The sequence below is a fragment of the Amblyomma mixtum genome, chromosome 8 (assembly GCF_055824585.1).
Source record: "Amblyomma mixtum isolate Tamu chromosome 8, ASM5582458v1, whole genome shotgun sequence".
Taxonomy (NCBI): Eukaryota; Metazoa; Arthropoda; class Arachnida; order Ixodida; family Ixodidae; genus Amblyomma; species Amblyomma mixtum.
In genome coordinates this window covers 92,688,475-92,715,400 of record NC_143019.1, presented here as the reverse complement: position 1 = coordinate 92,715,400, position 26,926 = coordinate 92,688,475, and the positions used below count along the sequence as shown (strand labels likewise).

The 26,926-nt window shown below is 47.8% G+C and overlaps 1 pseudogene; it reads left to right on the top strand.

Moving 5' to 3' along the window:
• The first annotated feature begins 12,095 nt into the window (after positions 1–12,095).
• On the top strand, positions 12,096–26,299 carry LOC149333510 (uncharacterized; annotated as a pseudogene).
• Positions 26,300–26,926: the final 627 nt, after the last annotated feature.

Below are 26,926 nucleotides of genomic sequence, written 5' to 3'. Positions count from 1 at the left end.
CAGCGCTGCTATGTCGCTGCGGATGTTACGTTGCAGTCGCTATGTTCATGGCACAAACTTACATTTACAGCATGGTCTTACTCGGGATTTACACACCGGAACAGTGCTTTCGTACTAATAATGAAGTCTGCCTACGGGACAAGAAATACCCAAAAGTTACAAAAGTCGTTCAGAACTTCAGACAAGGAGAATGCCAAAGCGGCTGATAAAGACAAGCTTGTTGCTGCGATAACCAGACAGTGACACCCTAAAAGCCCGGCAGTTGCGCAGTTGCTCTCATTAACACCATCGTCAACTTCTCTAAAGTATGAAGAACAAGGTAAATGCGCATACACATTCTGAGAGAAAGTGTATCACTAAAAATTAAGAGCCTGGACAGCCGTGAGGTGAAAAGTGAATCAAACAAAAAATGAAACCTAAGAAACTTAAGCACCACGCAAACAGATTGCTTTGAGTCATGGGAAATTGAGATAGTCTAAACGCCCAGTTTTGTCCCTAATTGCGTTCAGCACATGTTCTACGTAGTACGAATGATTTTTATATTTACGAAATTATTTCCATATAAGTATTGTAGATTTTTCTGTGAGGAAATAATTCCTGCAGATCACTGTTATACCGACTAATCAGAAACACGTGTCGTAAGCTTAAAGACCAGTTGCAGCGTGAACACCTCAATGTACTTGCATGAAGTAGTGCGGTCAGGAGGCACGTAGGCAGGAATTTTTTTCGAGGGTGGCCCCGGGTAAATTTCGAGCTAATGGGGGTAGGCTTCGATAGGTGCCTTGTGGGCACTTAAAAATATAATACTGCCCTGGCGCACCGCCTAAAGTACAACGAGCTTGCCTAAAGACGCAGAGGAAGGACTGATTACCTAAAGCAGGACAGTTGTTTTTTTTTTATTTCTTACCACATGCTATACCCGCCACGCAAAACTGTTATTGAACAAACTAGCGGCCGCATAAGCATTAGTGAAAACAAGGCATTGTGGATTTGTTTTCACTTTTTTTTTTATTTTTGCCCGAAGCGGCTGCAGTCATATGGGTCCGTAAGTGTAGGCTGATCTCGTATGGTGACCGGATACATGCAGCAGGACATGCCGCCAATTTACGGTATTTCACATCTACGCATAACCTTAGTCACCTCGTTCTTTTCATTTTTCTGACCCGGAGAAACACAATATACATCGCGCCCGTTTCCTGCATCCGTACAGTCAGTATTTCGTGCTTTCTTTAAACTTGGTAGATTGCTACTGAAACGTATATCCATCTTCATGAGATTTGCCGTCGCATATATGATACAGTTTGATGCGCTTACATAGGAATAGTGCTTGCATTCACGCAACTTTTTGTTGACACTCTTCGCTTCCTTTTGTTCGCTTCGTAAACACACACACACACGCACCTAACATCTGATATAGGCCTAAGAGCTGAACCACCGAGAGGCCTCCACCAGCGGTGGTGGAGCCTTACCAGCGGTTAGCAGGGGTTGGATCGGCACAGGACGTGATGCTTTTCAAGTGCAGGCGTCTGTCTTGTTATAGTGTAAATAAGAAATTCGAGAACGCAACACGCAACCAGATCCTCCGGCTGTGTCGCTTTCGTCATCTACAAATGATCTGTAGAGAAATGGATAGCTTGCTCCATACGACTGGTTTCTTGACACACAGGCTGAGGACACGTGGTTTCCGAAGCTTTCACTAATTACGTGGCTGCACAAAAGTCTCGCCTGTTCATAAAGGTTGTGTAATGGATTGTTTACGAAGTAAAGGCTCTAAGGCGGAGCCTTTTCTTGTACCGTCTTCTTCATGAAGTCAACAGACGAGAACCACTGCCGCACGATGATGCGTTTCCATCGGGCGGCCGGAGAACACCTTGCCGTTGCCTCCGCATGGCGGTGGAACAACAGCGACCCGATGCGATAGAATTTTTTTTTTATCCACTGGTGAGCCTTTCAATCTTAATGTTTGCCGAGGTCCGTCTGTATGTATGGAGTTTTCTTGACCTGAAATAAAATTAACTAAAAGGAAATACCTTTCGGCCGCGAGTAGGCTTCCAATCCGGACGGCGCGATTAGATCAGTTTTGCTGGCCACTGCATCAGACCACTACATAATCGCCTTTGTTCTATGTACAAACCATGAGTGAGGAAAACAGTGACAGATCGACATGACACATAATACGATACACCTCAGCAGCACAGCATTCGCTCTTACATCGCCGCAGCCGAACATCCCGTGTCCTAAACTACCAGTCTCTCGCGCTGTGCTTTGGGTATCTTCTGCATCAACTTAGAGCCGTGCGCAGTGGGTCTGAATGTCGAGACCACAGTGCTAACACACCTAATTCGCATTTACCGTAGCCGCGCCAAATCGACCAAAATTTGTTTTTGTGCCACTCTTTGTGCCTTACACTGCGCTCTTCACAAAGCTGGTGGCAGTCCTGCGTAACCAGGACGTCAAAGAATGCAACTGATTCTCTCCAAAAACTCTGATGTGATTTTTCAGAAATGTTTGACCGCTTAAGGACTGACCCTTCGCCAGGAGTGACACATTAGCCGCTGCAAGGTTTTTTTTTTAATGTGAGCCGGCAAGCATGTGTTCATGCATGAGACCTTTCAGGACCGGTTTGGCAGACGCGCCAGCTCTGTCTTTCTTCAGCGTAGGAAGTAAAAAACAGCGCTCTTTAGAAGAAACCTCGGCCTGCGGTCCACGGCTCGAGGAAAAGTAAAAAGGAATGGAGAGAAAGGCGCACGCAGTGGTAGCTGGAGACAGCACCCTCTCCCTACTGCCGTTTGATCTCTCCTCCCCCTTACCACCGCAATCGGTCGCCCACGCAACTCTTGAAAATAACGCCCATTTCTCCCTGTGGCCCCGCTCACACCCTTCTTTGGGCTTAATACCATCGCCCCTCCCTATTCGTCATCCATTTAATTCTGCGAATCCTGTGTCGCGTTGTCATAGCCTTTTTGAGAGGAACTTTGTCAGAGTTGTGTCGGAAGGGTACGGTGAAATTCAAGCAAGTTTAGGTTGAAAGCGATTGCCAATTCTTCCTTATTTATTTTAAAATCAGCGACAGCAGTGCTTCGCACATGCGGTTCGCGGGCGGTTCGGTTGTTCGATTCCCAGTGCCACCGGGTACCTATCGGTTTCCAATGCATACAAATTTTCTCGTGGTTTCTCTTAGGTGAATTGATTCGAAAAACGTCTTTCACCTAACCTTATGTAGCAGAAAACACTGTTCTATGGCGCTCTTTGGTGAAAGGCTGCCCTTGCACCATTAAAACTCGACAACAAAAGAAAACATCCTTATAGAAAAATACGGAACGAAAACAATTCTACGCGTAGGCTAAGTACACGCCAGGAGCAAAAACGCGTATGCAATCCGTACGTAAAAGGCGTCAGCAAAACCTTGGCCAGCATTCTCGGAAACGAAGCGGTGGAAACTGGGTACCAGCCGGATACCATTATCAGGCGCCTCCTCCACTGTCCCAAAGACTCGTCGTGCTACAGAAAAGATGCAACTTGTGGTACGCAAAAAACCTGCTCGAGTGCTTGGCGTCTAGAGCGGCGTTTACTTGACGGGATTGAGTTGAGGAGTTGGGTTCAAAACCGGTTATTGGTTTCCGGGAGTCGAGGCAGTGAGTCGAGTCGACTCCGCTGCCGAAGGGGGGGGGGGGAGGGGGTTGACTCGCTCAACCCCAACGGAAGATAGCACGTAAGTTAGTGGGAGGGGAGAGGACAAATTGCAATCCTGTTTTTACGCTTGCGCCATCGCGCCTGCGAGACAGCGGTGCCATGCCGCAATCTTGGAGGCTGCCACTGCCCTCACCGCTGCGCTGCTCGACGCTTGGTGTCGCTGCAGCTGAACCGGTCTCGACTCGCTAAAATTTAGTTCATGCAAACACGCAATCGCCGAGTCCGGCTGACTTTACACAACTCGACCCCCCGATTGAATCTACAGCAGTCAGGTTCATGTAAACGAGGCTTAGGCTGGGGCACCAACAATATGACGGAAAGGGTGAAGCAGCACAAAGCTTACGTCAAGCAGATGAACAGAAGCGCAGTGGTCGTACTTCCCAGCCATGCCACCGCACGGGTGACTTTGACGCCGCCACTGTGGTGGAAACAGAACCAAACTGCGCAGAACCCTTCTACTTGAGTCATGACGGAAGAGAATGTTGAATGCTCTCTGGGAACCACTCCCTTTCCCTACATTCGCGGTTTAAGCTCCGCGACCCTGCGGTCGACCTTATGTGGGCTGAAAAAAGCCTCCGCAACGCGCCCGCAGTCGCACCTTCAAGAAATAGTAGTAATGGTTTCCTGACAAAAAAATACCAAAATGAAGCACGAGTGCTGCAGCCGGTGGAATTCACGGAATTCACAGCCGGCGGAAGCCGTTGCCTCCGCATGGCGGTGGAACAACAGCGACCCGATGCGATAGAATTTTTTTTTTATCCACTGGTGAGCCTTTCAATCTTAATGTTTGCCGAGGTCCGTCTGTATGTATGGAGTTTTCTTGACCTGAAATAAAATTAACTAAAAGGAAATACCTTTCGGCCGCGAGTAGGCTTCCAATCCGGACGGCGCGATTAGATCAGTTTTGCTGGCCACTGCATCAGACCACTACATAATCGCCTTTGTTCTATGTACAAACCATGAGTGAGGAAAACAGTGACAGATCGACATGACACATAATACGATACACCTCAGCAGCACAGCATTCGCTCTTACATCGCCGCAGCCGAACATCCCGTGTCCTAAACTACCAGTCTCTCGCGCTGTGCTTTGGGTATCTTCTGCATCAACTTAGAGCCGTGCGCAGTGGGTCTGAATGTCGAGACCACAGTGCTAACACACCTAATTCGCATTTACCGTAGCCGCGCCAAATCGACCAAAATTTGTTTTTGTGCCACTCTTTGTGCCTTACACTGCGCTCTTCACAAAGCTGGTGGCAGTCCTGCGTAACCAGGACGTCAAAGAATGCAACTGATTCTCTCCAAAAACTCTGATGTGATTTTTCAGAAATGTTTGACCGCTTAAGGACTGACCCTTCGCCAGGAGTGACACATTAGCCGCTGCAAGGTTTTTTTTTTAATGTGAGCCGGCAAGCATGTGTTCATGCATGAGACCTTTCAGGACCGGTTTGGCAGACGCGCCAGCTCTGTCTTTCTTCAGCGTAGGAAGTAAAAAACAGCGCTCTTTAGAAGAAACCTCGGCCTGCGGTCCACGGCTCGAGGAAAAGTAAAAAGGAATGGAGAGAAAGGCGCACGCAGTGGTAGCTGGAGACAGCACCCTCTCCCTACTGCCGTTTGATCTCTCCTCCCCCTTACCACCGCAATCGGTCGCCCACGCAACTCTTGAAAATAACGCCCATTTCTCCCTGTGGCCCCGCTCACACCCTTCTTTGGGCTTAATACCATCGCCCCTCCCTATTCGTCATCCATTTAATTCTGCGAATCCTGTGTCGCGTTGTCATAGCCTTTTTGAGAGGAACTTTGTCAGAGTTGTGTCGGAAGGGTACGGTGAAATTCAAGCAAGTTTAGGTTGAAAGCGATTGCCAATTCTTCCTTATTTATTTTAAAATCAGCGACAGCAGTGCTTCGCACATGCGGTTCGCGGGCGGTTCGGTTGTTCGATTCCCAGTGCCACCGGGTACCTATCGGTTTCCAATGCATACAAATTTTCTCGTGGTTTCTCTTAGGTGAATTGATTCGAAAAACGTCTTTCACCTAACCTTATGTAGCAGAAAACACTGTTCTATGGCGCTCTTTGGTGAAAGGCTGCCCTTGCACCATTAAAACTCGACAACAAAAGAAAACATCCTTATAGAAAAATACGGAACGAAAACAATTCTACGCGTAGGCTAAGTACACGCCAGGAGCAAAAACGCGTATGCAATCCGTACGTAAAAGGCGTCAGCAAAACCTTGGCCAGCATTCTCGGAAACGAAGCGGTGGAAACTGGGTACCAGCCGGATACCATTATCAGGCGCCTCCTCCACTGTCCCAAAGACTCGTCGTGCTACAGAAAAGATGCAACTTGTGGTACGCAAAAAACCTGCTCGAGTGCTTGGCGTCTAGAGCGGCGTTTACTTGACGGGATTGAGTTGAGGAGTTGGGTTCAAAACCGGTTATTGGTTTCCGGGAGTCGAGGCAGTGAGTCGAGTCGACTCCGCTGCCGAAGGGGGGGGGGGGGAGGGGGTTGACTCGCTCAACCCCAACGGAAGATAGCACGTAAGTTAGTGGGAGGGGAGAGGACAAATTGCAATCCTGTTTTTACGCTTGCGCCATCGCGCCTGCGAGACAGCGGTGCCATGCCGCAATCTTGGAGGCTGCCACTGCCCTCACCGCTGCGCTGCTCGACGCTTGGTGTCGCTGCAGCTGAACCGGTCTCGACTCGCTAAAATTTAGTTCATGCAAACACGCAATCGCCGAGTCCGGCTGACTTTACACAACTCGACCCCCCGATTGAATCTACAGCAGTCAGGTTCATGTAAACGAGGCTTAGGCTGGGGCACCAACAATATGACGGAAAGGGTGAAGCAGCACAAAGCTTACGTCAAGCAGATGAACAGAAGCGCAGTGGTCGTACTTCCCAGCCATGCCACCGCACGGGTGACTTTGACGCCGCCACTGTGGTGGAAACAGAACCAAACTGCGCAGAACCCTTCTACTTGAGTCATGACGGAAGAGAATGTTGAATGCTCTCTGGGAACCACTCCCTTTTCCTACATTCGCGGTTTAAGCTCCGCGACCCTGCGGTCGACCTTATGTGGGCTGAAAAAAGCCTCCGCAACGCGCCCGCAGTCGCACCTTCAAGAAATAGTAGTAATGGTTTCCTGACAAAAAAATACCAAAATGAAGCACGAGTGCTGCAGGCGGTGGAATTCACGGAATTCACAGCCGGCGGAAGTCACAGGGAGAGGACAGCGAGGAAAATTACAGAGGAAAACGACTAGCAGAAAAGACGGGGAAGCTTTGTAGACAATTCACAAAATACAAAAAGTATCAAGTTCGCGCCGCTCGCAAGCTAGTGCCTAAGCACTGTTGTACACATTTACAACACGCGTAAATTCACTGCATATTCAAGGCCGCGTGCACGTAGCGTCCTGTCGCTAATGGACAGCGCGAGCGGCGCATTGCGTAAGTGGCCCGGAGGGAGCGCCCAGCTACCGCCTTAAAGAAGAAACAGAGCCAGTTTTGAAACATCGTGTTATCCTAGAACTTATTTGGTGGCGTTTACTTCTCAATTAAAGGGAAATTATAATCATAAAATTTAAATCGGATTTGCCTCTGGGTTGGAGCTTTGGGAAAAGGCGTAGCTTCCTGTACAACAAATGGCAAATTTGTCAGAATAGCTCGCAACATGCCGTTCTATGAACTCTTCGTTATCGCTTCATAGTTTGCACACACTTTCGACATGAACGCAGAAATTAGCAGCGACTGCGGCAATGGCAAAGCCCTTAGCGACGGCGAATGATCGAATAATTGGAGGCACTTTAACAACCTGGAAGAAATGCTGTGAATTACCACACTACAAATTATTACCCTGGACAAATTGCCTAATGCGCACAATTAGTTAGTGAAACAGGCACGAAACGGAGCACCAGGTTCCTTGCATAATATCCTGCAGTACTTGCAACATACAAGTTTATGGGAATCTATATATGTACAGATGACAGGAGTACAGCAAGAAGCCAAACGAATACGGCTTGATTTGGCTTGTACCCTTACAGAAATAGCTTTATATTCAATAAAGAGACTACAGAGGTACGCTGACTTCAACGCATCCCTGCTGAATTTTGACCACATCGCCTAAACTTTCGAAGAGCTGACCGCTATTGAGCTTTAAGATGTAGCGATTAATGCGCTAATACCTAAGTTTCGTGGCTTTGTATTGTTAATGCGCACGCAATTCCACTATCACTCTTTTCTCAAGTAGCCACTGTATGCGTTTGCAATTGCAAATGTGTCTGTAAAGTTCAAGAGTTTCCTTATAATCCTCTCTAATACCCATACATGGCGAGCGCTTTGTTGTAGCGGCCCATATTTGTGTGCCTACATCCGATGGGTACACTTTTAATAAAAGCGCGCATTCACAAGGTATGACTTGATCTCCCTAAAGCAAGCAAAAAAAGCGTAAACGTGCGCCTAGCCAAACGCACCGAGAGAGGGCGCCACACGTTTCTTGCCGATGCTGAGGATGCATGATGAGTAGAAAAATAGCCAGGGAAAAAATTTGCCTCTTTCAAATGTAAAATACTTTATAGCTATTAAAATATGGGACATTTCGCTACCTAGAGCTCCTAGAGCAGGCCGATATATTGTAAATCAGGGTAGCGGTGAGTGATCAAGTGAGGACAAGTGGGGTTTTTATCGCGACCTCTTCATAGGCTTCATGCGACCATATCTCATCGCACATGGTAAACGCAATATTTAAGCTACAGTGATGAAACTTTATTAAAAGAAACATTATAAGGTATTTAACCCCTCAGCTTGAGAGCTCGCTCGTAACTATTATGCGTGACGAGATATTGATTTTTTATTTTTCAACGCCATTCAGTTACGCGGCGCCGCGCCGCAGGCTGTCGCGAGATGGCGCGACCGGTTTTCCGAGGCTCGTGGGCCGGAATCCTGGGAACACTCTCCTTTGCTTTCCTCGGTTGCAGTGACGGCCTTTTTCATATGCGTGTCTTATGGAAGTCCTCATTTCAATTGTTTTGTTTGCTAAAGAGCTTAAAGAGGGCCTCGGTTCTCGCAGTTTGATGCCATTGGTAGCGTAAGAGGGCTCTGCGTTACGCTGACAGTATTACAAGACGCTCCAATATATGCCGCAGTGGTTGAGGGTGGCGCTGGTGAAAATTTTCATAATTAGGTGACATACGTACAATATAAGCACCCTCGAAAGTGGAATGTTGGACAGCCGCCATCGTAGCGCACTCGGCAGAGCACCGTTCAAGACATGGGGAGACTGTGGCTTCGGATTCCACCTTCGGCATGCGGTTATTCTTTGTTCTACATTCCAATCAGATATCTTACAGCTAAAAAATGGTTGCACTGCTAACCACCCACACACCAGCACAATAAAGTTAAAAAATAAAAACTCTGCTCGGTTTCAGATCATTATTACGACGATAACAAAATTTACTAGCCCACTGAATACTTATTTTCAGTAATTGCATTTCTGCGACATAACTTAAGCATTGTGAGAGCTGGAATAAAAAAGTAATCCACTGAATTATGGCTCCGCGAGTATACAATGTTTATTTGTACTGCAAGTAACACTTCTCTCTCATGAAAGATTACAGCAGCGACCATCCGGGTCACACTGGTGTTAATGTTTGCTTTCACACTTAAACTTGGCAGTTAACATTTTGTTTATTCACATCTGCACGGTCTTAGTCATCATGTGAGTTATCAACGTCGTGTACTGTGGTTTTTATTTCACTTTGCAGTATGTAAGGTGCTCCGAAAAGAAGGTCTGCTGTGCGAGGAGAGACGCTTCCGGAGGCGTATCATATTTTGCCCACACATTAAAAAAAAGGGTCAACTCTGTATGCGGAACGCAGGTGAGCCTACACAATTAATTCCAGAGCAATGTGGGGAACAAACATCCATGCCAAAGACAATGCAGGGTTTCGATGGCTGAATACCGCTTTGTATGGTGGACAAATGCTACTGTTTCTTATCTTTCGTGCACACGAATTTCGCACAGTTTATATGATGAAAAAAAAAGTAAATGAAAGGCAACAATGCGAAAGTATTGAAATCGCAGCAGTATAGTAAAAGTATTTGGAAACACTGCAAAATTGCCAACAAGATTAGTCACCAAACTACAGTTATTAAAGTAAACTTGCAATTGAAGTAATTCGGCTGGAGCCAAGTTTGTTCTGAACGAAAGGGTCGAAGAGATTTTTGCTTATCTTTCATGATGAACAAAAAAATTTACAAAGGGCATCTAAGTAACTCACGTGCGAGTAATGCGACAGTATTGGAATTCTATCCCAATGCTGTTTTATTCAATTTCGATCTTATTCCAATTCTATACTACCTATTTTTTATTCCTTTGTAGTTGGTGCGCTTGTAGGCACTGGTGCGGACTGAAACCGGTTAATATTTCTTACTTTCCCGCTTTTGATGACGTCACACTATTGCGATCAATCGAGACTTTTGTAATCGGCAATTTTTGGAGTACGCCCGGCTTTTTTGTTGGCCATGAGCCATTTACTGCTTCCGCCCTTATATATGCTTACATGGAGGGCTTGATTGCCTCATTATGCGTGAGCCCAATGGAATGACGCCAGAGAAATTAAGGAATATCAATAACGGCTTGATGCGTTCATGTTTTATCCTTCCTTTTCTTTTATAACTCCACTGAAATTCAGGTATAATCTATTCAACTCGTTACAACGTCAAGTTTTCTAAATGCGGTCGAAACACCTGTATATACCTGTTAGTGGTGTCTTACGTTCTGTTTTGTATGGTTTTACTTTGAAAACTCCTATCAGTCACTGCTTTCTATGCTTCTTTCCTGTCATTAGCCTCACAAAAGCAATGCCTGCCGGACGGAATAAGTAAAGGTAATAATTCAAGAACACTAAGATGGGCCGTGGCCCACTGTGGTGCTACAAGCTTCCTCTGCACGAAATAAGCCAACTGTCACGGAAACAATCGAAAACATAGAGGAATGTTGATTTGCTTGTTCCAGCGTCCGCTTTTGAATAGAAACTTCTAGGCTGAAGGCCTAGCCTTCCGGCGAACGGAGTCCGCGATCTATTGTCTCGCTCGTCAAGTGGCACACCCACAGTCAGCATAAAAGACGCCAGTTTATTCTGGACCAAATCAACTCTTTCGAGCGGGCACAACATGGAACGTAGCGGCAGAGCTTAACATGCGGTCAAGTCTCCCGAGAGCGCAATGCTAAGGTTACAAGAAAACGGGCGCCAATACCTGAACGCAGCTGAACAAAAACACACTGAGGCGCGAGCGGGACGAATTGTAGCAGCCACCCACGCCAAGCAGCGATTCCATCTTCGGTCTTCATCCTGGTAAGGTGCAGCCTCGTCGTTCGTGCTCGTCGCGACGGCTCGGGGTGGCCGCCGAAAGCTTGGCCGCGCCCCAGCAGCGCCGCCCTCTGAATCAACTAGCTCGCCACTTTCGCCATCCTTATTAAGTGATCACCGCAGCGATCACTTGCCATCTGAAGAGAAAAATTTGGGCCATGCGTGGTTGTGCTGTACCCGTAAGCACCTAGATTAATGGGAGACAGCGCGTGCAGTTTAAAGGGCTAAAAAGATGCCGCGGAGCTCCACAAGGTCTATCGCAATGTTACACAGAAGAGCTACGTCGTCGATCAAATTATATTTAAAAAAATAAAGAAAAGACGCAGGCTTTCATACGCTGTGGCCAACTAAACTCCCTTTCTGTCTCACCTGCACTAATGCCTTTTCGGCACCGACAGAGGGTTCAGTTCTGGAATCGGAGCCTGACAACATTCAATGAAATGCAGCAAGCGCGCAAATTGCCCACTCCCGGCATGGGGAGATAGTTACAAAAAATAACAATGCGGGATCCTTTTGAGGACCCGCAAATGAAATAAGTAAGTATTAAATTCATTAACGGGCATGCAATGGAAGGCAATTCTGCGGCCAGCCGCTTCGGTACTTCCAGCTCCAAAAGTGTATGCCAAAGCTGCTGCGGTTAAAAGCTCGCAGTTGGATCTTAGTTCCAGACAAGTAGTGCAACTTACGGATGCGATGCTCAGACTGAACATCATGACGGTCCTCTCTTGGTGCATTTCAGCGGTACGTCTCGAGGTGACCTGTGATTTAAATTTTAATAAATTATATTGCTGGACCCAAGCGAGTCGTCTGGAAAAACTTGCATATAGGCTATTGGAATGCGAAGTAAGGATTAAGTGGGAGAAAGGGGAACGTTCGCATTGCGGAGTTAGAGGTAAAACTGTTGGACCGTCGCAAGAGGAACTACTACGAAAGCATTTGCCAGGATTGTTTTCTTTGGTCAAGAAAGTAGAGGTTCGTTCGAAGAGGTCAAAGGTTCGAAGGCGATCAGATAGCGCCCTAGTTCGGACAATAAACGATGCCAACTGCGATCCACGTAAGTTTCTAGATGTCTCGGCGGGAAGCTTCCCAGATGCCAAAGTATTTGGGTTCCGGGAGAAGCATTATCATAAAGCTGGAACTTAAAGTAATTGACGGAAAGGGACCACGGAGAGTCGTCGTGATCTTTTGCTACTACCTAGTACTTTGAGCCTTGACATGTAAAATGCCACTTGCATCAACGTGGGTGATCGTGGAAGGAGCGCCTTGAGATCTTTGCACCATTCCAAAAATCATTTTAATCCTGTACACATTCTAACAAAACTCTATTCTTTGGAGAAATGTACCGGCCTTATGCACAAAACAGCGCCGAATCGTTCTTCTGTCTCACTAGTTTAAGCTGAACCCCGGCAGGGGCTGCAGCTTAATAGTTTAGCTTAATAGCGCACACGAAGTCTAGCACTAAGCACAAAGTCTCGAGAAGCAGGTTGTATCTACCACTGTGAATATAGTAGAGGAATAAACGAAGCGGTCGCGTACCCAATGGTTTCCATTGTGCGCGAGCATTCTCTCGGCCTGGTACTCAGCTTTCTCAGGGTTGAGATGTATCGGAAAAGGGTCTTTGGCCAACCCCACGTATTGATAGGTCGTCGATCCACGAAGGGCGTAAATCAACCTTATGCGGCAAAAACTCATTTGTAGCTGTTTTTATACGTGGTCGTCCTACGCTGTAAAAGCACATGGATCTCACGTACTAGATCGTACAAGCCCTATAATCTACTCCATGTTGCCTGCGTTGTAAGAGCAGGTAACTTCCCTAGGAAGCGCTAAAAATGGGCTAATGTATTGTATGGTGAACAGTGTCGCACGATTACTTCATACTTCAAGTCCATAATAGCCAGCCTGCGTTGTCACAACCCAATACCACAAATATACGCGCCGCAACTATAATTAAACTAAACTAGAACTAAAGTATATGCCTCTCAAGTGGCTCCTTAGAATATGTTTGCCCTTTTTGGCACTTAATTGTGACAGTGATTATTTTGAATCACTGTGAAGAATTTGGATGCAGGTTAAAGCATAATGAAACGAACGCAAAGCGTTTTTGCCTACGCACTGCTGGTGCGGATTCGTTTTATTGTCATTCTTCATCCTTTTTCCTCACAGGGATGGGCTCTGGATGTACTGGTGGAATTAAAGTTCTGGACAAATTCACCTTTCTGCGATTCTGATGGCCTGGTGGCTGGCTTCAAAGTTAGTTCTGCCTTTTGCTTTAATCTTTGCCCTTTAAATTTACACCCATTTTTTCGAATAAAGATGTGCAATGAGAAATTCCTGCCAGCTTCTATTTGCTCTTGTTTCGCAACGGCAAGCTGCACATACAGCGACGACGCCACAGCTGCCCGCCGTAAGTAATATCCATATCAGTTTTTTTTAGAATTTCGAATGAGCGGTTACATTCGGCGCTGTGGCCTAACAAATTTTTGCTAGAACGCGCCAAAATACATGCGCTTTCGAGAAGCTTCTAGGCAAAGCAACCTCTCCAGTGCGCGTCACTCGTCGAAATGGCCGCAATTTCTTGGGCCACAACGCCGACGGTAACCGTGTTTTCGAAATTCTAAAACCTGATATGGATACTACTTACGGCGGGCTACACGCCTCACACTAATTAAGGTGCCTACCTATAATAGTTAAAAGCTAACTATTCAATATTTCTTAACCAGCATGCTACTCAGCATGTTTTAGCTGTATTCTGATGTACTACAGCACTCATAATAATATGCCAAAAAACGGCCTTCCAACTCGAAAAGCCTATTTTAAAAATTGTGCAAAATCTTAGGTGAAACACGCTGTATATCTTTCGGACAGCAAATGAATGAACAAAAGTCGCTTATTTCAAAATCTCACTTTACATAGTACAAGATATAAATTAGCCCATCGCATCTCGAGTTCATGGATTACTTGCCTAGTTGAGTGGCTCTCTAAAAACAATGAAAGAGGTAATAAAAATGGAAAACTGAGGAAGCCCAGACCAACAGTGGTTTGCCGGGCTTATAGCCGATAGAAAATAAATAAGAAGGAGCTAAACCACTAGAAAAAACACATTCTAAAATAAAAATGTATCAAAAAACGACTAAAAAACGAAGCAAGGCACGAGCTCTAAGTCCAGGAAGCCCAGTCATCGTCGCACTAACAAATATAAAACACAAGCATACAAAGCACGAAGAGACAGAAGTGAGGACAGAGACCCCAGGCAAGGTGGACAGATGGAAGACGACGTCCGGGAGGTAGCAGCTGAAAACCATAAAAACAGAACACAATCACAAGAAGCCAAGAATGGCAGCAAGTTAACAAACAGGACGGGCAAAAATATTGTAGGAGACACTTAAACTCCGCCTTAAGGGTATGACGCCACAGCTTAATGGGCTGATACCCATATATGCGGAATAGGCCACAGAACCGGAAGATAACCTCCCGCATGTTTCGTTGTATATCCATCCCATCATGCCAGATATCATATTTTCAACTTAAAGGAATCTCGAAACTAATCGAATCTTTAAAATTTTCTTCAACAGCTGGCGTCGACGGCATCGATGCTAAAGTGCTGAAAAACACGAAGGAAATCACCAGAGTTTTGTCCCACATTTTTCAGCAGTCATTGTCATCCGGCATCGTCCATCATGATTGGAAAGTGGGTGAGGCTGTTATGGACTGCGTAATTGTTTTCACCCTAACAAGCACAGATTTCAAAAAGCTCTTTAATTCGATACCCAACTTGCTCTATTTCTTCACTACATAAGAACTAAAGTACACCTTCACATACCTGTTGGCGCTCTGTTTATCGACTTCGGGAAGGTTTTTGACAATGTTCCTCACAAAAGCCTACTACTAAACTTTCCCAGCTAAATCTTAACCCGGTCGTCTTTAAATGGTTACAGGATTTCCTCACCAACCGCCAGCAATTAGTAGAAGCCAACAATCTTCTTCGCACTCTAACATGCTCTCTGGTGGGCCGCAAGGCACAGTTCTTAACCTTCTCCTTTTCTTAATTTACATCAATATCTTGACTAATGATATTTCATCAAACATCCTCTCATTCGCCGACGATTGTGTCAATTACTCTTCTATTTACAGCGCTGCAGATAATAATGTTGTTCAATGCGACATACAAGGGTTGCATGACTGTTGTCGCAGATGGCTGATGGTCTTACTAACCAAGCTGCGCGTGTTTCCTTGCACAGATGATAAAATCACCCCACCAAAATTATATTGTCAACGACTCCAGTTGACATCTCAGCTGCCCTTAACTAGTCTGCCCACATAATGCGGTTAATAAACAATTGCAAAAAACTCTTGGTTACATCTAGCTTCAGCAGCAGTTAAATTACAGCGCATTGTTCAACTGTTAAGGCAACATTGTTAAGGCTACAACTGTTAAGGCAACACTTTTAAGGCAACGCACTGTTCAACACAAAAAAGCCATCTGTTGGTACCATCTGGCGGTGGAGCATGACACGGTTTAACAACCGCCCTATAATAACGGTTAATCGCATTACAAACAATCTCAGGCTTGTGATGATGGTTCCAGTGATTGTAGAGCCACCAGCGGGATTGCTGGCGCCTGTGATCCATATTTGATGAGGCGGAGCACTAGAACGGTCTCTGCGTGCTCAGACGGGCGGCTGCTAAGAGTTCAAGCAGTCAAGAAAAAGAAGTCCACGTGGGCTCGTTCTTCCGCTAGCGCCATTGCTTGCAGAAGAAGAAAGGCACCGTGGTTATCGGACGTGTGATGGCTTCGATGAAGGAATCGGCCTCACCCAGCGACACCCGCGAGGCCTCCGTCGCGGGGCATCTCTTCGACAGCCCCGCAGCGACGGCGTCTCCTGCTGGGGAGGTCGACAACAATCAGCCGGGATCCAGGACAGCACCGATGGATGCGGCAGATCTGAATCCCCGTGACGCACCAGTAAGCGCCACCGTGCGAGACGGTCCTGGGCCCATTGCTGCCAAAGGCCCCGTCGAGGCAGTCGAAGACTCTGAGGGGCACACAACCTCTGAAAGTGAGAGCACCGAGGAGAGCCCTCAGCAGGAGTCGCCGACTGACGGTCAGGGTATGTGAAAGCGCTTTGAGTAGTTCCTATCACCCTTCGTTTCTACAAGATTGACTTTCCATTCAGCAGAAAGAAGCCGGCAAACTGCTCAACGAGAAATATTTTTCGTTTGGAGCCGAATCCTTCTTTCACGAGATATGCATACAGATACAGTACAGGCATGAAATTTGTAGACATTTGCCTTACGGTTGTCGTCCATGGCTGATCTCGAGGCCTACACATCCTAAAATGCAGCTTGAGGAACAGTATCGAACTACTTGAAGGTGATTGACTTAAAATTTTCAGTAGCGTTCAGCATTCATCAGGCGTATGGAGTATACAGAAAAGATAACTACAGCGCTCTTTTCTTAAAAAATTCCGTTATTCTCTTTACAAAATCCGCGTCGCTCGTCACGGTCCATGTACTTTGTTGTGCGTTTTGGTCGTTCACGACCCTTCGGCGCTGTCATTGGCTATTGTGCTGTCCAATGAGCACGACTGCATAGAATATTGGCCGCGATGGCCCTACTTCAATGCCGATGTTAGTATTGTTTTCTTTCCGTGCATAACTCTGTAGTAGAACCAAAAGGAAATTTTGCTAAAAGTGCCTGGACGGCTATTACTCCTTTTGATAGGGTTCCGTGAAAGAGCCGGAAAAAATAATGGGGCATTTACAGAATGTGCGGAGATAGAAACTACTGCAGATAAGGGCGCACGTCTGGAAATTAGTCAGTTGTGTTTGGTTGAAATCTTATGGTGGCCGCTCACTGGAAGTGTGCACAGTACAGGTGTCCCCTGAAGTGTAGCAGTTGTGCAAACACGCCCTCCTTGCATTTGGATATTGGATGCCTATTTGTTCACTTAATATCTGTTAATGATAAAGCATGTTCAAGCGCCCCACTGCGACGTGTACTTACCCGTGAGTGATAAGAACGAAAACTGATTGATCAGAAATTTGAATGCCTCCTCAGCCTCAGTCCGCTACAGCCAGCATAGGGCGACTTCCCTTCAAATCTTGGTCAGTTTGTATTGTGTCGTCTTGCTTTCGCTTCGGTAGACGTGAAGAAATGTACGATGCATGCGGACGCAGGCTTCATGGGAGCTGAACGGAAGTCAACTCAACCGAGGACCGATCCCGACCTCCCGAAGACAGCGATCAAGCCTCCAAACTCATTGGCCGAACAACAACCCGACTATTCTCAGCACGATGTTCCAGGACGACCAGCGAAGGACCAGGGCAGCATCTTCAGCATCCTCAAAAATAATGCTCATCGGACACCTCCGGGAACTCCGCGCCTCGGGCCATCCCCACTGCCTTCTGTAACTCATGCGCGCGAAGTGAAGGAAGATGAAGTCCGGGGTACGCGGGCACAACAAGCCGTGAAGCAGCTCGAACCATACCACACCGCCACGCCGCCTTCGGGAGAGCGCACCCCTGAGTTGAAGGTTTGTGCTCTCTTCAAATGAGCACTGGAACTCCCTTGGACATCCAGTGGATGTCCTTGAAGCTCGCAGGATGACAATGAGAGTTTTAATGTCCATTGGGGAGCTGTTTTTACACATCTTATTCGATGAGTTCACGGTTGGAAGCCAGAAAATTTAAACGCAGAAAAGCGCTACACGATACCCTATAGGAGAGGCGTTAAGAACGCGAACTTAAATTGCCTTTCTAAAGGAAAGTTATATTAATAGAGCTTACTGGTTGGTAAATTGTTTCATGTGTGTAAAATATAGAACTCGAAGTTACTCAGAAACCTGTGTGTTTTTATTTGATGTTCCCTTGTTATTTGATGTCAAGTAGAGCTGATATGTCTCCTTTGCTATCACCAACCACCTCCTCGACAGCATGTTCAGGGGTCAAATCTTCTCAATCGGGCCCCTCCCTCTTTATTATTTACATATACTGCAATCCACAAGGGATTTTAGCAGGGCGGGAATAAGACGCAAACGTAATCAAATGCAACACAACAGGCAAAGTACACTGCCAGGTACAACAACAAACGCCATAACAATCGCCATTTTAACACAATGCACTAACCAGCAAAATATGAACAATAAATTTTTTTTTTGGTGGGGGGGGTGTCAGCAGAGACTGGCAGCAAACAAAGAAAGGGAGGGTTGAGTTACTGAAGTATTATTTAACTTATTCATGCGTTATTCCAGTCTGTGTTCCTAATTCTCTTAATCAAATTAACACTTTTGCTTTGTGTGTGTCTTGTGCTCACCTATGTCTCGCCCGTCTGTCTGCTACATTTGACTGAAGAAACGGCTCTATAATTGTTCACCCTGTCTAAAAAAGGACTTCAGATTTTTAATGTCTACATTGCCGAATCGTAGAGAAATCCATTAAGTAGTACGCGCTTTTTGAAAGCATTTTCTACTTCTCTTTACATGTTTGCAGGTTTTAACAATAACGATACCACGGTTTGCCGGAGAGGGGAAATACCTTGCAGGGAAAGACTTCCAGTCAACCGGAACGCAGATGTCAAACTTCTGCCGCCCAGGGTCAGGCACCCCGCCAGCGACGGCTGTGGAGGTTACGGCTGAATCAGAACGACGAATCAGAAGTGGACCCCATTGTAAGGGTCGAGCTTCATCCGGGGCTAGCTCAGCGTCCTCAAGTTTGACGTCAGTGGTGATAAATGGGGGCCGGACGCCGTCCTTATCAGAGCGCGACCAGCAACAGCGAGAATTTCAACCGCGACGCGAACATTCTGAACGTCCGAGCTCACTCCCTGGAAGAGACGCCATTAGCAGAGATGTACAACGTTGCCACACGTCTCCGAGCTCATTTTCTCCAGCAATGTCTGGGCGCTTCTCCCCTAAAGACGCTGCGCATGAACGCAATGAAAACAAGATGATCATTCGACCTACCAGCAGTCTCTCTCGCTCGCGGCATTCGTCACAAAAAAGTTGCCTGCGAGAGCATCTTCGGGACAGGCGCACAGTGTGCGAAGATGAGAAACCCCAAAGAAGAATGTCCCTATCCGGGAAGTCGCTGTCCTCCTCCTTATCCAGTCGCCGCGGGACTCCCGAACACAGTGGAACGTCCGTGCCGAGTTACGGAAGACACTCACCTCGACGCATGTCAACGGCCTTACCGGGGGAATCACCTGAGCGTAGATGTGGTCGACGCCAGCCCCAGCCGCACAAGTTCGAGCACATTCGGATGAGAAGCCCGCCGAGATGCACACGGTCCCTCTCCGGTGGCAGCGAGGCCCAGTCGGCACACTCGCAGGCCTCCTCAAAGTCGACCAGGTCGGACTCGCCGCTTCATCAAGCTAACCATCGGGAAAGCATCCAGCCGGCGTACGTGGAGACAACGCGGAGCGTGACAAGGACACCGCAGTTCGTATCCAGCACAACGCAGGGCTCCTCCGCCAACAAAGGCGTAAAGGTGACCTCTTCTTAGGCTAAGCCGCTGTCGCACTGTTCATTGCGCTGTCTACGTTGCGCGGGTCACAGAATGTACAGTCAAAGCACAATGCATATTTCATATTCGTCTTTGGAAAAGTTCCTCGTTTACTTTCACACCGTACACTGATTTATGACCATCATTTAGGAGCAGTGCCACTCGGGAAACCTTGCGCACTGTGTTGGAGGCAGTAACATAGAGGTGCTTAGATTAAATTTTCTGGAACCATCTTCAAATGCTATATACGGTTTTATTTCCACTCTGACGGTCAGAAAGAAATTTTAATGCTTCTGTCTGTTCACTCACAAAAGTTTGGCCGACTCAAACTCACACTCGCAGATGTCCCGGCTCACTATAACTCATGAATCCAAACTCGTTTAGGCTCGCAAATCACTTAGGTTCACTCACTCCCCAGTCCTCTCTGGTCAACCACTCATAGCGACTCATATCTCACTCGGAGCCGGTTCGATTCCGGCCGCGGCGGTGTAATTTTGATGAGGGCAAAATTCTAGAGGCCCATGTAGTTTGCGATTTCTGTACACGTTACAGAGCCCCAGGTGGTCGAAAATTCCGCAGCCCTTAACTACGGCGTCCCTCATGGCTTGGGTCGTCTCGGAGGTTAAACCCAATAAACCAAATCCCAAACCGTCATGTATCACTCAGATCCACAAATCATCTAGGCTCATTTATTGGTTTCAACTCACGACTCCTTTGGACTCACACACTCTTTTGGAATCGCGCCTCGTCTGGACGACTCATTGTCCAGAACACCCTCCCTGAACATCAACGATGTCATCGCAGGCGCTCTTCAAGAGCCAGCCACCGATGCTGCCCATCTTCGGCGTGGTTCTCCTGGTAGGGGTGCTCGTCGCATCCCTCTTCCTGCTGCTGTTCTTCGTACACCCTGAAGTCTCCAAGTGGCACGGCAGCATCCGCGTGTGTCGTACCGAGCGGTGCCTCGACTACGCACACCGTCTTCGGTACACGCTGAACACCTCGCTTAACCCGTGCGAGAGCTTCACGCGATTCGTGTGCGATGGCTGGCGGCGTCGTAACCAGCTCACCGTGCGCGAGGTGGCCTTCCTGGACGTTCAGCGAGAGCTGTCGTCCCTGCTGCGATCAGTGCCCGTGCCCACCACGGGACAGACGTCGCTGCAAAGGGCGGCCGCCTTCTACCGCAGCTGCGACGACGTGCTTCGGGAAAGGGCTGACGAGCTGGAGAAGGCGAGCTGCGTGCATGGACGAGGATTTCTGGAGGGGGGGGCATATTTCTGCTGAAATGCACTGGCAAATCGAATCTAGGCGTTGAGCGATTCAGAAGGGGCGAAGGAACGCAGGTCATATGTTGTCTTCTTGTTTTAGTGAAATATTCACCCACTCCGCCCGGGCAGAGTGAGTGAGGGAAGAAATGCGAGTTAACGACATCCTACTCGAAATAAAGAGGAATATCTGGGCTTATGCAGGGCATGTAGTGTGAAGGAAATAAAACCACTTGTCCTTAAGGGCAACGGAGTGGATTCCTAGGGAAGGCAGGCGTAGCAGCAGGCGGCAGAAAGATAGGTTGGCGGATGAGATTAAGAAGCTTCCGGGGGTCAGAAGGGCGTAGCTCGCAAAGGTCAGGGTTAAGTGGAGGGACACTAGAGAGGCCTTTTACTCTGCAGTGGGCATAGTCAGGCTGATTTTGATAATAATGATGAGGCACGACACCAATGCACAATTAGATGCTTGCTCCCTTGTGGAGATACAATGGAGTGGAGATGCAATGTCTTTCTTTCTCTTATGTTTGTCCATTAGCATTTTCATACCGAAATCGTGAGGTGCCGTGAAGTTTCCCGTAGATAGTACCTTTCTTTTTTCATTGCTCCTTCATTACACAAAAAATCTCCTGGCTATAACTTGATGCAGTCTGCTGATGGCTATATTTTACCTTTCTGCTGGGGCACTGATATTTCTATGTGAAGGTTTAGCCGCTACATATCTTTGGATATGTCTTACTTCCGACCACCCCTTGAGATTGGCTGTAGCTTGCGAGTGAGATCACTGAAAATCCAAACATAATTCGAGCTTTCCAACGCACACTTTTCAGAGAGATCCTTCCCGTTCTCACGGTGATCACAGGTCAAAAGAGCGCTGTTGGACGCGGGCATTGTGTGGCCCCGCCTACCCAAGCACTCCAACAGGCCGGACATGCTTCGCACGTGGTTTCACGCGTCCATCAGGCTGCACTGGAGCCCCCTGCTCTATGTTGTGTTGCAACAAGACCCGAACGCCACCACGGTCGTACTGGAGCCCCTGAGTGATTTTGAGCGCATCCTCCGAAAGCACAAGAGCTTGGAGGGCAGTGACCACGAAGCGAAGATCTACTTTGAGGAGCTCAGGTGAGTGACTGTTTGGAGAAACAGTAGAAGAAGAAGGTCTTTTGGTGCGTCTGACGGGAGCATATTCTCCGCAGGCGGGAGTTCCTTGCTTACCGTGAATACGAGCACGACGAGAAAGACAACACCACCGTGACCTTCGCAGTCACGAAAAGGCTCGGCCAAACCCACCTGACTGAGCTGCGATATTCCTTCGAGAGCGCACATCATTTTCACAGTGGTCTGGACACTGGCTACATGTTCCGAAAGGTTCCGGGGCTCACAAAGCAACGCTGGCTTCAGGAACTCGAGTACTATGTGGAGCACTCGGAGAAAGACATCGTCTTCGTGTCGGAGAAGCCAGGTTTCGTGCGCACATTCCTCTTTCTGTGGAGTTCACATGGGGAGGACCAGATGCACCTGTTCTTGTCCTGGTGTGTCGTGCAGATGGCGGCACTGTTCGCCAACCAGAAGCTACTGCTCAACTTCTACACCCGGTGAGGGGCCGCGCTGTGCATGCCTAGCGTGAACTGGAGATTAATGTTCGTTCCAGCTAAAACTGACGCATGACGTTCATTTATTGCGAAACAGACGCGATGCTGCGAAATACAGCTGTTCCTGGGCTAGCTAATATCAAGTATTCGTTTCAGCGTCGTTGCGAAGAAGTACACGGTTAGGGCAGCAGATTAATCGTTGTAGGATAGCCAGGAATTTTAACCTTCTAATCGCGTTAGAACCTACTGCGCTGTATCGGCATCCGTTTGGTTGGACGATGATTACAAACTTGAACCTGAAGTTGGGCGGGACTGAATAAAAACACGCTGTTGAGGCAGCGAAATAAGGCAGCGAAATAAGAGGCAGCGAAGCAAGAACCGAAATGTAGGACGCCTCTCTTTCCCTAGCAAGGAGCGGAGCAGAAGGCTAAGGGTCAGCGGGTTGAGGCCCCCCCCCTCCCCCCCCCCCCCTTCATCTCTCTCATTTTCTCTTCAGCTTCGTAAACTATTGCTAAATTTCGGCATCCGCGTTGTCTTGAGGCAGCGAGCTGAGATCCGAAATGTACCACGCCTCTCTCAGGGCCTGCCTGAGGGACAGCGGGTTGGAGCTTCTTTTTACCTGCTTTTTCATGTTTTATTAGCTTCGTAGAGTAGGTAAATTTGTGCGTCCGCGTGATCTTGACGCACCGAACGTTGTAGTAGTTGTTTATTTTAAAATAAAATAATAATGAAAAGATTTTTGCTAGCCTCGGCTTATGCCATCGCTATGAGAAGCACCTAATCTGGGGCAGCGGAGTTAAAGGGACAGCAGGCAGACTGCAGACATGAACTGAAAGAGTTGAGGGGGCAGTAAGAAAGGTAAGGGGGGACAGATACAATGTACAACTAATCTATTTACACCGTAAGATTATACAGGTGTGGCGTGTGTGATATCCATAACCTAAGCCGAATAAGAGCACGCGCGAACGACACAATGTACACTACAGCTGTAGTGGAGCGTCCAGCTGATAATCGTCAAAGCCGAACCCAGTACAGAACAGCAATGCGTTCTCAGCACAGGTAGCGGAACGATAGCCTCCGGGGTACAACGGCATGCCGCTTCCCTCCCGTTCATTCCTCATTTTTCGCATTCGTATTCTATCGTAAGATTTCGACGTGCTCATGGTTTTCACGCAGCGAAATGAGAGCCGAACTGTACCACGGTGCCTTCTGCCTTAGCAAGGTTTACATGCTGAGCTGCGCCGAGGTCTTCGGCGCATACTACGACGAAGTCCTCTCCGGCAGGGCCAAGCACGCCGCTCAGCTTCTGGTCGTGGACACCCGCAGGACCTTCGCTGCCCGCCTCGAGAAGTGGCTACATTGGGACCCTCACCGCGTACTCGTCCAGGACTGGAACAGCTCTGACATCGTCCTTGGGTACTTCGACCCGCGCTTCGGCCAGCAGTCGGTCAAGGTTCGACGGGAAGGGGATTGGTTTATTGCGGTTTAACGTCCCAAAGCAACTCAGGCTATGAGGGACGCCGTAGTGAAGGGCTCCGGAAATTTCGGCCACCTGGGGTTTTTTAACGTGCCCTGACATCATACACTACACGCGCGCCTCTAGCATTTCACCTCCAACGAGATGCGACCGCCGCGGCCGAGACCGAACCCGCGTCTTCCGGATCAGCACCCGAGCACCATAACCACTGGGCCACTGCGGCGTCGCCTTGGGAATGAAGAGCTGCGTTGATGCCTCATACAACGCCGCCGTAACGTGAAGGTTCAAAAGTCTTCTTTTGAATCTTCGTGACGCTGCAACTGATGCTAGGATGTCAGATATGCTTCAAAGTCCGCGACGATGCCAAGCTCTTTCAAAACAGAAGTCTGACTTTCGCGATGTTTTCCAATAATGATATCGTATTCCATTGCGCGTCCCTCTGCACTAAAGGACGGAAACAGAGGGCTTGCAATGAAAAGGGACGACAACGGACGGCCCCAAGAGGTAATAAAGTCTACTTCAAGACAAGGCAAATTTATTAAGGTGAAACAAAGAAGTTTCCTGGGATAAATTGCCTCCAGCTAGTGCAGTTAAGCGTGAATTGTAGGTCGATGGCAAATGCTTTTCCCCGGCAGTGCAATTGTTTTGTGATGATTGGTTGCTTTGATATTCCCCTTTATAGCCCGAACAAGCACTGCCGAAAATATTTTCCTCTCGTCCTAGTACTGCAAATACTCCTATTTTAGTATTGAACTAATTCCAATTTTGCGACCTTTTCTTTCTCGTTATGCAGCCCGTGCAGCACGAGGCGACCTTCCCTGACATGAACGCTTCGTTGGTGGACAACTGGCAGGCGGTCAGCCTGGACCATGTGGACGCCAGCGAACGCACGGCCTCGGCGCGAATCGAGTTCGCCGAGTGGTTCACGCTTCTTCCCGGCCGTGACGTGGCGCTGCTCCCGTATGCATTCTCCTTTCCGTGGCTGGACGAGAGCGCCGCGCCGGCCATGAACCACGGAGGCCTCGGATACAGCGTCGCCTTGGCACTCAGCCGACTGTTCAGCGACAGGTAGGCTGCTGTGAAGCAACTCTGCTGAAACGCGTGCTCACCATGAATCGAGAAGCGAAAGCCTATGCTACTTTCTACCACCACTGATAATTTTAGTGAATGTTCCTTTGGCTTTTGACGCAGCACAGGTGCGTTTCGATTTGTCGACCCCCTGGCGTGTGCTCGCAGAGCAAGAATCACGTATGATTGTAACGCTTCACACCTCTTTCCTACGATAGTAACAGTATTTAAGAGGATTCCTGATACTAGCGAAGCATGCCGTCTCTATAGGCTCAGAAATACAAGCTTATATATATCGGCTTGTTTAGAAATGTCACGCGTAGAAAATAGGTTATCTTTCCGCGCGATGTTTCTCCCCGCTCTCTCTCCCTCTCTTCCATCCGTTCCTTCTCTCCATGGAAATAGTTTGACAACCCCAAGGGCCCACTGCCCCGCGAAGACAGCCCTCTTACGTTTAAGGTCAGATGGCTCCCGACAATTTCTGCTCACCATTATTTGATGAGAATGAAAATGATGTCCTCAGGCTTTATCATCATCATCAAATATATTGCACCGAGAGGGAGTAAAGAATGAGCTGGACTTCATTCTCTTTCGCTGAGTGATGCTTGTTAGCGTATGGGCCTGAGAAAAAAAAATGAAAAGTGTAGTAAAGTGACTGCGATGGATTCCATTTCATCGTTAAAAAATATTTGAAGGGATCAATAATATGCCTGTTTTCAGGGGTTCGATTGCTGCGCAGCTGTTGGAGTAACGACAAATAAGTGTATCGAAGATCCACTGGGAAAGATTTTAATTCTTCCAGGAACAAAAGGTGTAAAAACGCCAATAGTATCTTTTTTTCCCTCAGTGCCAACCTTTTCGAATTGTTCGACAGCCAGTAAGACAGTAAGACAGTGCACTAGCATATAGCAAAAAAAAGCTGCCTAATAGTGTATTAAGCTTAAATCGCAGCTACATCACTTCGCCGGGAGCCATGGGGTCCTTCGGGAGGGCGCTGGAGTGCGCCGCGAACGTGAGCAGTGGATACGGCAATCTCTTCGACATTCTCCGTCAGCTCGAGCACACGCTCGCCCTCGAGGTGTCGCTGCAAGCGTAGAGACAACGCAGCGCCGCCTCGGAGGGCTACGACGAACTTCTCGAAGGGTTCGAGGGCTACGGCAGCGCCGCCCTGTTCTTCATCGCGGCGTGCTACTCAACCTGCCTGGGCAGCGAGAGCGTGTTCCCTGCGGCCGACGGCGACGAGTGCGACGACACCTTTCGACACGTCGAAGAGTTCTCAGCCGCCTTAGGCTGCGCGCCCGGCAGCCCAATGAACCCATTTGTCAAATGTAGCATCATGACGTGAAACGATGCATAGAAGAGCGTCATTCGCATGACTCACTCTGCTCCTTAAAGAGGAGTGACCGATATGATATGCTGAACTTTCGCGCACATCACCTATTTTCGTTCTAGAACATTTTCAGGTTGCACAGTACCAAATCGCTGAGCACGTTCTTTCTTCACAAACTATAATCACCGTCAATAATAGCAAGCACTGAAGGTTTCTTCACTGCATTTGTGCTATTGCAAGTATTTAAGCCCTCCATCACAGCTTTCGGCCAAAGTTACCAAAGCATTCAGGTTCCTAAGTAGTATGTGCTTGTTGGGCGGAGCTATTGTTAGGGTCCTTGTTTTCTCGGCCAAACAGGGCTTTGCTTTAATGAAAGGGCGAGTGCGCATGAGCGCAACTTGTCAAGTAAATCAGGAAGCAATATGGCCATTCACTGCTTGAAGTGCGTAAAACGCGACTGTGGAGCGTTTTTAGAAGATGCTGAATTTCTTGCAAAAGCGGGAGGAAAGACATAAAGAGAAATAATTGAGGCCTCTTTAATTGCTAAGAGTGCAGATCGATGTGTGAGCACGCCGTCAATTTAACTTTCAGATAAAAAAATCGAATTTCTAGGAGGGAGCAATGCATACCGTCATGGTTAGA